This window comes from Balaenoptera borealis, assembly GCF_965194805.1.
Source record: "Balaenoptera borealis genome assembly, chromosome: 21".
In the NCBI taxonomy this organism is placed as follows: Eukaryota; Metazoa; Chordata; class Mammalia; order Artiodactyla; family Balaenopteridae; genus Balaenoptera; species Balaenoptera borealis.
Window position 1 is genome coordinate 7644379 of NC_138880.1, and position 11271 is coordinate 7655649.

Sequence of the window (11271 nt, forward strand, 5' to 3'; positions counted from 1 at the left end):
ACAAGGTTACCCCCCATTTCCAGAAACTCTCTCTTCCCCCACACCAGCCCACAGGGCCCCGTACCGGGACACCGGGAGCCCAGAGCACGTGTGGCCGCAGAGACGCTCGCACGCAGCCCTCGGAGTGCGCGGGGCCGGCTGCAGGCAGATGGGGACGAGGTGCGCTCCCGGGAGGCCTCGGGCTGAAGGTGGCCCTCTGAGAGAAGCGGCCCAGCTTGGCCAGGAAGGTGAGAGGCGGGGGAGAGCAACCTAGGGCGCCCCCTCGGAGCAGCGGGAGTGGGAAGAGGCGCAGGGGCGGAGGGAACCCGCGACGGGAGGCGAGTGGGCGCTCAGCAGAGGCCAGCTTAGCCCGCGGGAGCTGCCTCTGCGCAGGGGGCGGGAGGGCAGTGCCGCCCCGGGGCTGCCGGGCTTCGCGGATCGCGGCTCTCCGCACACGGCTCGCAGGGCCCTGTGACTCTGTATCCCCTCCCTCACCCCGCCCCCCTCGCGAGGCCGCGCCGCTGGGTGGCCTGTGTCGACGGGCACAACCCCATCGCCCGCCCCTCTCAGACCCGCCTCTGCCCACCTGCCTGGCCCTGCGCAGCTTGCGGCCCGGGGGCCTCGAAGGTCCCCGCGCACTCCGCCAGCGGCCTCTGCTGCGTCTGCTGCTGCTGCTGCGTCTGCTGCTGCGGCCGGGAACCCGCGTCCAGACCACGCCGGGCACCTCCAGCACCCCAAGTCCGCGGGAGCGCACGCGGGCCCTGAGGCGGGACTTCCCGCTTGTGGACGGGGGGCTGCAGTGTGTGCGGGCTGGTGGGGGCCGGTGGGGGCCTAGCCTGGCCCTGGGCAGGGGAGGAGGTCCGGAGCATGCAGAGCTAGTGGGGAGGCCCCCTCACACCACCCCTGGATGTCCTCTCCATCATCTCTGGATGCCCTTCCCCTTCTCTGTCATCCCCTCCCTGGTGGGAAGCCCTCAGCCCAGGCCTCAGCTGCTCCTAGTATAGTCTGTGTGACAGTGGGAGGTGGGGGACCCCCCGGCTGGCCCGGGCCAGGCAATGTGTCCTGCCTGATCCCAAGACCTAAGGAGCCCACCCATTTGCCTTGACCTCCCTCCAGCCACAACGACATGCCCCTGGTCCTGAGGCAGTTGTACCACAATGGGCTCCAGGATGTTAATCTGTGCAATTTCAGCCACGGCCAGACCAGCTTGGACAGGCTGAAAGACGGTCTCGTGGGAGCCCAGGTACCAAAGGGACACACAAGGTGCCACCATGGCTGCTGGGGAACGTGGGGCAGTTTGGGGGCCTCAGAGACCACAGCTTAGTCACATTGGAACTAAGTTACCATAGTGACCTAGAAAGTGCCATGCCATGGATGCTGGGGGCTACAGGGGTCACAGTGAGCCAACCTGACGGGCATCCAAGTACCACAGCAACAGCAACGCATTCCATGTGACTTCTGGGCACAGTGAGTGCTGTGCCAGCTGAGGAGGCTATGAGAAGCCCAAGGAGTGCCAAAGCCCAAACCAAGCCCTGGCCTTCCCTCAGTTCTGCTCAGCCTACGTCCCACGCCAGACCCACGAACGGGATGCTGTGCGCCTCACCCTGCAGCAAATTGACCTCATCCGCCTCATGTGTGCCTCCTATTCTGAGTTGGAGCTTGTGGCCTCAGTTAAAGGTAGACGGGGGACTTCCCTGGTGGTCCAGAGGTTAAGACTCCACGCTTCCACTGCAGGGGGCTCGGGTTTGAGCCCCGGTGGGGGAACTAAGAGCCCTCATGCTGCGCGGCACGGCCAAAAACAAAAAGAAAAGGTAAACAGACTGGTGGTGGTAGGTGCTAGGGACTTCAGTAAGCTACCCCTGCCTCTGGAAATAATCATCTGACCTACCTGCCCCCAGCTCGCAACAATACCCGGAAGTTGGCTTGCCTCATTGGTGTGGAGGGCGGCCACTCACTGGACAGTAGCCTCTCCATCTTGCGTACCTTCTGTGCGCGGGGTGTGCGCTACGTGACACTCACCCACACCTGGAACACGCCCTAGTGAGCGCAGTGCAGATGGTAAGGGCCCAGTGAGGCAGGGATCTGCGCAAGATCACGCTGGGGCCCAAAGCAAGTTTACCCCTGGGATCCGGCCCTGAACCTGGGGTGAGGAGGGGAATGGAGGTTTGCAGAACAAGACTGAATCCCCAGAAGGGCCCTCCTACTGCCAGGCACAGCCCAGTTTGGGTCCCTCCTCTCTCACCAGGGAGTTGCAGGTGTAGACGGTTCCACAGAACCTCTTTCTAGGCTCTTGTAGCCAAGTCATGGCCACCAGTCAGACTGCCTCCTGGCCATCCTGCAGGGCACAGAGCTCAGCAAAGGGTATCCACCCTCTACAGCAATGTCAGTCGGCTGACCGGCTTGGGCGAGGTAAGGACCCGGGTTCCATACCCTGCCCCACATGAATGTCCAGCCCCGCCTGTTCCCTACAGATAAATGCACACAAGGTAAATACAGCCCTGATGCCCTCTCCCCATCCTGTCCCTGCAGAAGGTGGTGGCAGAAATGAACCGCCTGGGCATGATGGTGGACTTGTCCCACGTCTCGATGCTGTGGCACGGCGAGCCCTAGAAGTGTCACAGGCAGCTGTCACCTTCTCCCACTCAGCTGCCCGGGGTGTGTGCAAGAACACTCGGAATGTTCCTGATGATATCCTGCAGCTTCTGGTGAGAGACTGCCCTGGCCCTCAAACCTAAAGCAAGAGGTTCAAACCGGGAGCCCTTGAACCTGAGCCTCTTCTCCCTCAATTTCCTCAAACCCCAGGTTAAATACCTTCTGCCCCCAAAACCCACGGTCCACAGCCCCTGAACTCTTGAGCCCTAGGTGGGGGTCTAGGTGGTAAGAGACTCCTCCAAACCCGGAAACCCAGGGCCAAGACACCACCCAGACCAGGGCTGCGGCTCCTCCATTCACACAAACCCAGAGAGGAGGCGACTCTGCCCTCAACGCCTTCCTCACAGGGCCCGAGCGCGTGAACAGGCAGGTGGCGTGCTGGGGGCCAAGCTGCCTGTCCACCGGTCCGCCCCTGCAGAAGAAGAACGGTGGCATCGCGATGGTGCCCTTGTCCGTGCAGGTGCTGCAGTGCAACCCGTTAGCCAGCGTGCCTACTGTGGCAGGTGAGCCTCACCCTGGGCTCTCTGAAAACTCTGATTTGGAGCTGAAGCTGGGTCCAAACTTGGGGAGGACTTCAGAAGAGCCCCAGTGGTTTGCCCCACCTGTTGGCAATAGGTACAGCTCCCAAGAACCCAATAATGGACGGTACACAGCACCTTGGTGCCATGTGGAACTGGAGCCACGGAATCAGAACTGCGATACTGATGGGTATCAGGGAGGCTGTCAGACACAGAGCCCGGGTGCTGCCCAACTGTGCCTCTGCAGGGGCTCCTAAAGCGCACTGCCCCTACCTCTGGCCAAGGGACTGGACAGCTCCTTAGGTCTCTGGGGTCTCCATCAGTTGTACTCTTGTTCCTCTCTCATCCTCCACACCCGGGGAAAGGAGCCCCCACAGGTTCTCAAGGAGACTGGGAGGCAGGGTGAATCGTGGGTGGGAAATGGCCCAAACAGGGGGCTCTGGGGTCCACTCCAAATCTGAAGTCCAGTCTAGAGCCAGCTGGGATCACTTCAGATCAAACCTCAGGGCCCTCTAGTTGGTACTCTCGGTGCCAGGCCACGAAGGAACTGGCCTGTTTGGCCTCCAGGCTGCAAAAAGGGGAATCAACAGAGGCCAGTCATCACCCCCACCCCTGCCCTGGAAGCCCCACGCTGCTGACTTCCCATTCTTCAGATCACTTCGACCACATCAGGGCAGTCACTGGATGCAAGTTCATCGGGACTGGCGGAGGTTATGACGGGGCTGGCCGGTGAGTGCTTCCCCGTGGCTTGTCTCGGGCTGGCTGGGCAGCAGTGGGGCGTTCACAGCCACCGTGCCCACCACACTGTGGTCCTCATGGCCTTGACCATAGCCTCAGGTGTGCTGGCCCAACTGGTATCTCCCCTCTCCCAGGGTCTGCTTCCTGGGCTCTCCTGTTTGGCCCTACTCTACGTCATCATATTTGTCTAAAACACCACACAGAGCTCATCTGCCCAGCATCTGCGCCCATCCAGTGCCAGCAGACCCACGGCCTCTGAGCAGACTCTTAGCAAGGTCTGGGCTGGGCTGACCATCTTCTCTGCCTGCAGCTGGGTCTGTGCATGCAGGGGGGGGCTCAACCCAGTTCTTAAAAAGCTTTTCTTCTCTTTATAAATGGAGGCAAAAATTGCATTCAGTGAAAGGCATAGATCTTAACAGTACAATTCAATGACTTTTGACGAATAGTCGAGGCGCTTTTGGGGCCTTCCTCTGAAGGATGAAGAGCAGGAGTGAATCATTTACTCTCTCCAAGTCTCCATTTTCCATATCTGACCAGGGCTGGGGTTCAGTGGATCCTGGACACACAGGGCTTTGGTTCTGACTCAGGACCAGGGAACAGGTCTGAGACCCAATAGCTGGCTGGCTGGCGGCCACAAGGGTTCCCGCAGGGGCTGGAGGACGTGTCCATATACCCGGTACTGATAGAGGAGTTGCTGAGGCATGGCTGGAATGAGGAAGAGCTCTGGGGTGTGCTTCGAGGAAACGTGCGGCGGGTCTTCATCTTCAGACAGGTGCAACAGGTATGCTGGGCTGGGCAAAAGAGGAGCTCTGAGCAGGTGGTCTGAGCAAGTGTACGTGGGGGTGCTGTGAGAGGTGCTGCCCGCTGACTTCTGCCTCCAGGTACGGGAGGAGAACGAGGGACAGAGTCCCTTGGAGGATGAGTTCCCAGATGAACAGCTGGGCAGCTCTTGCCGCTCCGTCCTCCCACGTCTGCATCAGAGAGAGGATCTGGCTCCAGACCAGAAACTGGCTCCAGACCAGAGCTGCGGTTCGTGGGAATCCCATTTTGTCACCTAAGTGGTCATTCTCAAAATCTTGCCCCCACATGGGCCCAGGCCTCACAGTTATTGCTGCCTTCCCAGTCCTCATTGTTTGGCTCTGGTGATCCAGTTAATCCTGCCAGATGTCACTTTGGCAGCCACAGATATCCCACAAAGTTTCCTTGCATGCGAGCACAAACATTTCCTGAAAATAAGTGTTTTTGAAATGGAATCAGCACGAGTGTCCTTCTCCGTGGTGGGGTCTGTGGTGCAGGCTCCCAATACTGGGGTTTGGTGGGGGACCCTGCAGTTTAGACACCGGACACTCAAGGAAGACCTGTTGGCAGTGGCCTGAGGAAACCCAGGTGGCTTGGCTCAGCACTGGAAGAAGACAGTGGGTGGCTCTGACTGCGGGAGTGTGGACCTTACTCGGTTCCCTCTGTGTAGCTCACCTCAATCCACATCCTGACCCACTGAGCACACCTGGGGATCTTTCAGGGAATTCTGGTTCAGATGCCCAAGAAGAGAACATGCCTAGATCACAAATGATCTTTGTACCTATTTGCACAGAGCCCAGAATCTCAGGCTACTTAATGGGCCATGGACCTCCAATGGCTAGACTGCTCTGGATGTGGGCACACCTCCTCCCCTGTTCCTCAGGGACTTCCTCTCTAATCGGTTCAGGCTACTTAGACAACCACCGCATCTTCCCCCAGTTCATTAATGATAATAGCAACTGCACTAATTATAGCCAAGATTGAGTTAATACATTGAGTTAATAATGAGATGTAGGGCTTCCCTGGTGGCGCAGTGGTTAAGAATCCACCTGCCAATGCAGGGGACATGGGTTTGAGCCCTGGTCCGGGAAGATCCCACATGCCGCGGAGCAACTAAGCCCGTGCGCCACAACTACTGAGCCTGCGCTCTAGAGCCCGTGTGCCACAACTACTGAGCCCACATGCCGCAACTACTGAAGCCCGCGCGCCTAGAGCCGGTGCTCCGCAACAAGAGAAGCCACCACAATGAGAAGCCTGCGCACCGCAACGAAGAAGAGCCCCCGCTCACCGCAACTAGAGAAAGCCCACGTGCAGCAACGAAGACCCGACACAGCCAAAAATAAACAAATAAATGCATAAATAAAATTTAAAAAGATAAAATACAGTACTGTTAACCATAGTTGCCATGCTGTACATTACATCCCAGAACGTATTTGTCTTGTAACTGGAAGTTTGTATCCTCTGACCACCTTCACCCATTTCCCCCCCACCTCATCCCCATAGGTTAAAATTTTAAATAGAGAAGCCCAGATAAGCTTCAATGAGAAGATGACATCTGAGCAGAGATTTGAGTTAGCCAAGATGGTATCTAGTGGAAGAGTGCACAGGAGAGGAAAGGGGCAGTGCAAAGACCCTGGGGCAGGAGCTTGTCTGGTGTGTTAGAAGAACAGTAAGGAGGCCACTGTGGTTGCGGCACAGAAAGGAGAAGAGAGTAATGGAATTCAGATACACAATGGATGGAGAGCAGTAAGCAGATAGGACACAGTGGTCAGACCCCGAATGGCCCTGTAGGACGCTCTGCGGGCTTTGTTAGCTCTTCACGATAGGAGCCAGTGAAGGGTTTTAAGGAGAGGAGTGGCGTGACTGATCACATCCCCCATGATCACGGTGACTGCTGTACGAAAAACAGACTGTGGGGGCCACGGTAGACACAGGCAGATCAGTTAGAACGCTCTTCAGTCACCGATGTCAGAGATGATGGTGGCTCAGGATGGAGAGATAGTAGGGGAGGTGGTGAGAAGTGGTCACATTCTAAAAATATTTTGAAGGTAGAGCAACAGGAGTAAAACGAAGAAAATCAAAATCCCATGTCCCAGAGATAACTGTTAATTTATTTACTCTAAGCAAACATGGTCCCCTCTAAAAACTACAAAGCTTGCCAAGGATGCTCTTCTCAGAGGTACTAACTTTTTACTCCTCAGCCTACTCCGGCCTGGCCTCCCCCCTCTGCCACTCTCCCAAAACTGCTCTGATTAAAGTCACCAATTACCTCGAAGTTGCTCAATCTACGAGACACTGACCTGTCCTCAATCTTGTTTTGCTAGCAGCACATGGCATGGTTGAGCCTCCCGTCTTCCTTGGTCTCTCTCCTCCCTGGGTTCGTCGACCGCACACTCTCCCAGTTTTCCTCTCTACCCCTGCTTTTCAGTCTCTTTTGCTGGTTTCACCTCCTCCCCTCACATGTGGAGGTTGCTCCTTAGTCGTGGGCCCTCTTCCCTTCTAATTTCACACATCCTCCCTCACAAATTTATTCACTCCCATGGTTTAAAATATTGGCCATGATCATCTCCAAAGGCATCCCAACCTCACACCAACTGCTCAAAACACATCCCCACTCGGATGTCTTAAGGGCAACTTCTACTCAACATGTAGAAAACAAAGCCTTGATCTTCCCTCCTAAGCCTTGTCCTCTGTCTCCAATTATTTATTTAACATACGCTTACTGAGCCCCTAAGATATGCTAAGCACTGGTAGGCACTAGAGATAAAATGATGAGGCAGGAGGGAAAGGTTCAATAGAATGGAGGGTTATAGAAAGGGAACTTACAAATATGTGTGAAATTAAAACTGTGTATGGTGCTACGAAGGAGCAGTTACGTAAGGCTGTGGGAGTCTATGTCAACGGGGAAGAGACTGATGGGGGTTGAGGAGGGTCTCCCTTAAGAAATAATCTCTGGGGACTTCCCTGGTGGCGCAGTGCTTCAGAATCCACCTGCCAGCACTGTTTACAACAGCCAGGACATGGAAGCAACCTAACTGTCCATTGACAGATGAATAGATAAAGAAGATGTGGCACATATATACAATGGAATATTACTCAGCCATAAAAAGAAACGAAACTGAATTATTTGTAGTGAGGTGGATAGACCTAGAGTCTGTCATACAGAGTGAAGTAAGTCAGAAAGAGAAAAACAAATACCGTATGCTAACACATATATATGGAATTTAAAAAAATAAAATGGTTCTGATGAACCTAGGGGCAGGGCAGGAATAAAGACGCAGACGTAGAGAATGGACTTGAGGACATGGGGAGGGGGAAGGGTAAGCTGGGACGAAGTAAGAGAGTAGCATTGACATATATACAATACCAAATGTAAAATAGCTAGCTAGTGGGAAGCAGCTGCATAGCACAGGGAGATCAGCTCAGTGCCTTGCGACCACCTAGAGGCGTGGGATCAGGAGGGTGGGAGGGAGACGCAAGAGGGAGGGGATATGGGGATATACGTATGCATATAGCTGATTCACTTTGTTATACAGTAGAAACTAACACACCATTGTAAAGCAATTATACTCCAATAAAGATGTTAAAAAAAAAAAAAAAAAAAAATCTGCCTGCCAATGCAGGGGACACGGGTTTGCTCCCTGGTCCGGGAAGATCCCACATGCCGCGGAGCAACTAAGCCTGCGAGCCACCACTACTGAGCCCATGCGCCACAACTTCTGAAGCCCGTGCGCATAGAGCCCGTGCTCCGCGACAAGAGAAGCCACTGCAGTGAGAAGCCCGTGCACCGCAACGAAGAGTAGTCCCTGCTCGCCGCAACTACAGAAAGCCCACGCGCGGCAACGAAGACCCAACGCAACCAAAAATAAATTAATTAATTAATTGATCAATTAATTAAAACTTATATTAAAAAAAGAAAGAAAAGAAAGAAAAAATCTCTGCTGGGAATTCCCCGGTGGTCCAGTGGTTAGGACCCTGTGCCTCCAGTTCAGGGGGCCTGGGTTCAATCCCTGGTTGGGGAACTAAGATTCTGCAAGATGGCATCGCAGCCCAAATAAAAATGAAATAAAATAAAATATAATAAAATAAAAAAAGAAAGAATCTCTGATTTAAGGTCTAAAGGGTGAGAAGGTGTTTATCAGGCCAATATGTGGGGAGAAAATTTTTCCCATTTCAGTAAGTAGCACCTCCATTTACCCAATTACACATCCTTAACCCACAATCCCCACATCCAATTCATCACTAACTCCTATTCACCTCCAAGCCATCACTAACCTTCCAAATATGACTCTAACCTGCCTGCTTTACTCCATCTCCAAGGCCACCACTGTGCACAAAGCCAGTCTCCTAATGAGTCTCCCCAAATCTACTCCTGCCCCCTCCTGTCTATTCTCTTACAATAGCCAGTATGGTGTCTGAAAAAGGCATCTCTGCTAACACCACTTCTCTGTTTATACCCTGCAATGGCTTCCCACCAAGTTTAGGATAAATCCCAAACAGATGATGGACTGGAGGCTGAAAGACAAGAAGGAGGTAGGGGGCTTCCCTGGTGGCGCAGTGGTTGAGAATCTGCCTGCTAATGCAGGGGACACGGGTTCGAGCCCTGGTCTGGGAAGATCCCACATGCCGCGGAGCAACTAGGCCCGTGAGCCACAAGTACTGAGCCTGCGCGTCTGGAGCCCGTGCTCCGCAACGAGAGAGAGAGGCCGCGATAGTGAGAGACCCGCGCACCGCGATGAAGAGTGGCCCCCACTTGCCACAACTAGAGAAAGCCCTAGCACAGAAACGAAGACCCAACACAGCTAAAAATAAATAAATAAATAGATAAATAAATAAATAAATAAGAAATGAAAATTCTCAGGCTTCACTGCAAGACCTAGAATCAGAAACTCAGGGGGTTCCACCCAGCAACCTGTGCCTTACCAAGCCCTCCAGGTCATTCTGACGCCCTCTAAAGTTCAGAAGCGCTGGGACTTCCCTGGTGCTCCAGTGGTTAAGACTCTGTGCTTCCACTGCAAGGGGTGCAGGCTCGACACCTGGTCGGGGAACTAAGATCCCGCAGGCCGTGTGGTGGGGCCCAGAAAAACTTGAGAAGCGCTGATGTGGCAGGGTGATGAGGAGGGACAGTGTTGGAAGCTCAGGTCCCAGCCTGAGCGCTACGAGGGCATGGACCTACTGATGCTGGTACCAATTCCAGTGTGTGGGGAGAGGGTTTCCCCCATACCACCAAGCAATTCTCAGGGTGACCTACAATTTAATTCTGACACTGTCTACCTGGAGATGGCATCAGCTCCCGCAGGTTAGGGTCTCAGTCCTACAAGACTGTCCCTCCTCCCTCACTTCAGAAGCCAATATCAAGTCCACGTTGTCACCTGTGCCTCTGACCGACTGGGTAGAGATCAGAGGTTCCCACGCCCCGCACCCCACTCGGGTTCCATTGATTTGCCAGAGCAGCTGACGGAGCTCAGAGAAATAGTTTACTTCCAGATGGAAGGGGTGCATAGGGCAAGGTGTGGGGAGAGGGTGCAGCGCTTCCGTGCTGTCTCACATCACCCCACTCTCTCCGCATCACCACGTGCACACCAGCAAGGAAGCTCTCTGAACCCTCTCCTTCTGGGTTTTGATGGAGGCTTCATTACATAGGCATGATTGATTAATCACTGACCACTGGTGATTGAGTTCAGCCTCCAGCCCCTCTCCCCTCTCAGGTCACGGGTGGGACCGAAAGTTCCAACCTTCTAATCATGTCATTGGCTCCCCTGGTGACCTGTGCCTGGCATCTTTAGATTTCACAAAGTCACCTCGTTAACTTACCAGTAGACACTTGTATTAACTCTCATCACAGGAAATTCCAAGGGTCTTAGGAGCTCTGCCTTAGGACTGGGACGAAGATTATTTATTTATTTATGCCGCACAGCGTGGATTGAGGGACACCCTCACTTCACTGCCCTCGGCAGTGAAGGCACTGAGTCCTAACCACTGGACCGCCAGGGAACTCCTCATATTTATTTAAATCACAGCATGCAAACAAGATGTATCCCTCCTCCTTCCGTTCTTCCGGGAGCTTGTGATAGAGCCTGTTTAGAATGCATGGGTTAGGCCCTAGGGAGTTTCTCTGGGGAGTCCCCATGGAGAGCTTTCTGTGGGCAGGGAAAGAGTGAGGGTAAATTTTCCCTTGCTCTGGTCCTATCAAGTCCTAACCAGGCTGTGGTAGGTGGTTGTTCTGTTGGAATTGCAGGGGATGAACTGTAGTGAGGAGCTGGGTGTAAAGGAAGCTGTGTGGTACAGGAACCCCCAACCATCTGGGGAAGGTCAAGAGGACAGCAGTTATCTGAGGAGACTCAAAGTAGGGGACACCTGAGAGTGAGCTTGCCTCATTCAGGTGTAGGAAGAGACGAAATCTTTTTTTGGCACGGCTTGTAGGATTTTAGTTCCCCGACCAGGGATCGAACCGGGGCCACAGCAGTGAAAGTGCAGAATCCTAACCACCGGACCACCAGGGAATTCCCTTTTTTTAATTCTTTTTTTTTTGGCCCACACGGCTTGCGGGATCTCAGTTCCCAGACAAGGGATCGAACCCATGCCC

The 11271-nt window shown here is 54.2% G+C and overlaps 1 pseudogene across 1 annotated transcript; it reads left to right on the forward strand.

Moving 5' to 3' along the window:
* The first annotated feature begins 1095 nt into the window (after positions 1-1095).
* Positions 1096-5534, forward strand: LOC309619640 (dipeptidase 2-like; annotated as a pseudogene). Its single transcript has 9 exons — positions 1096-1222; positions 1527-1656; positions 1878-2019; positions 2321-2388; positions 2509-2684; positions 3050-3134; positions 3803-3878; positions 4527-4668; positions 4769-5534. The product of its transcript is annotated as a dipeptidase 2-like (transcript).
* The last annotated feature ends 5737 nt before the right edge of the window (positions 5535-11271 follow it).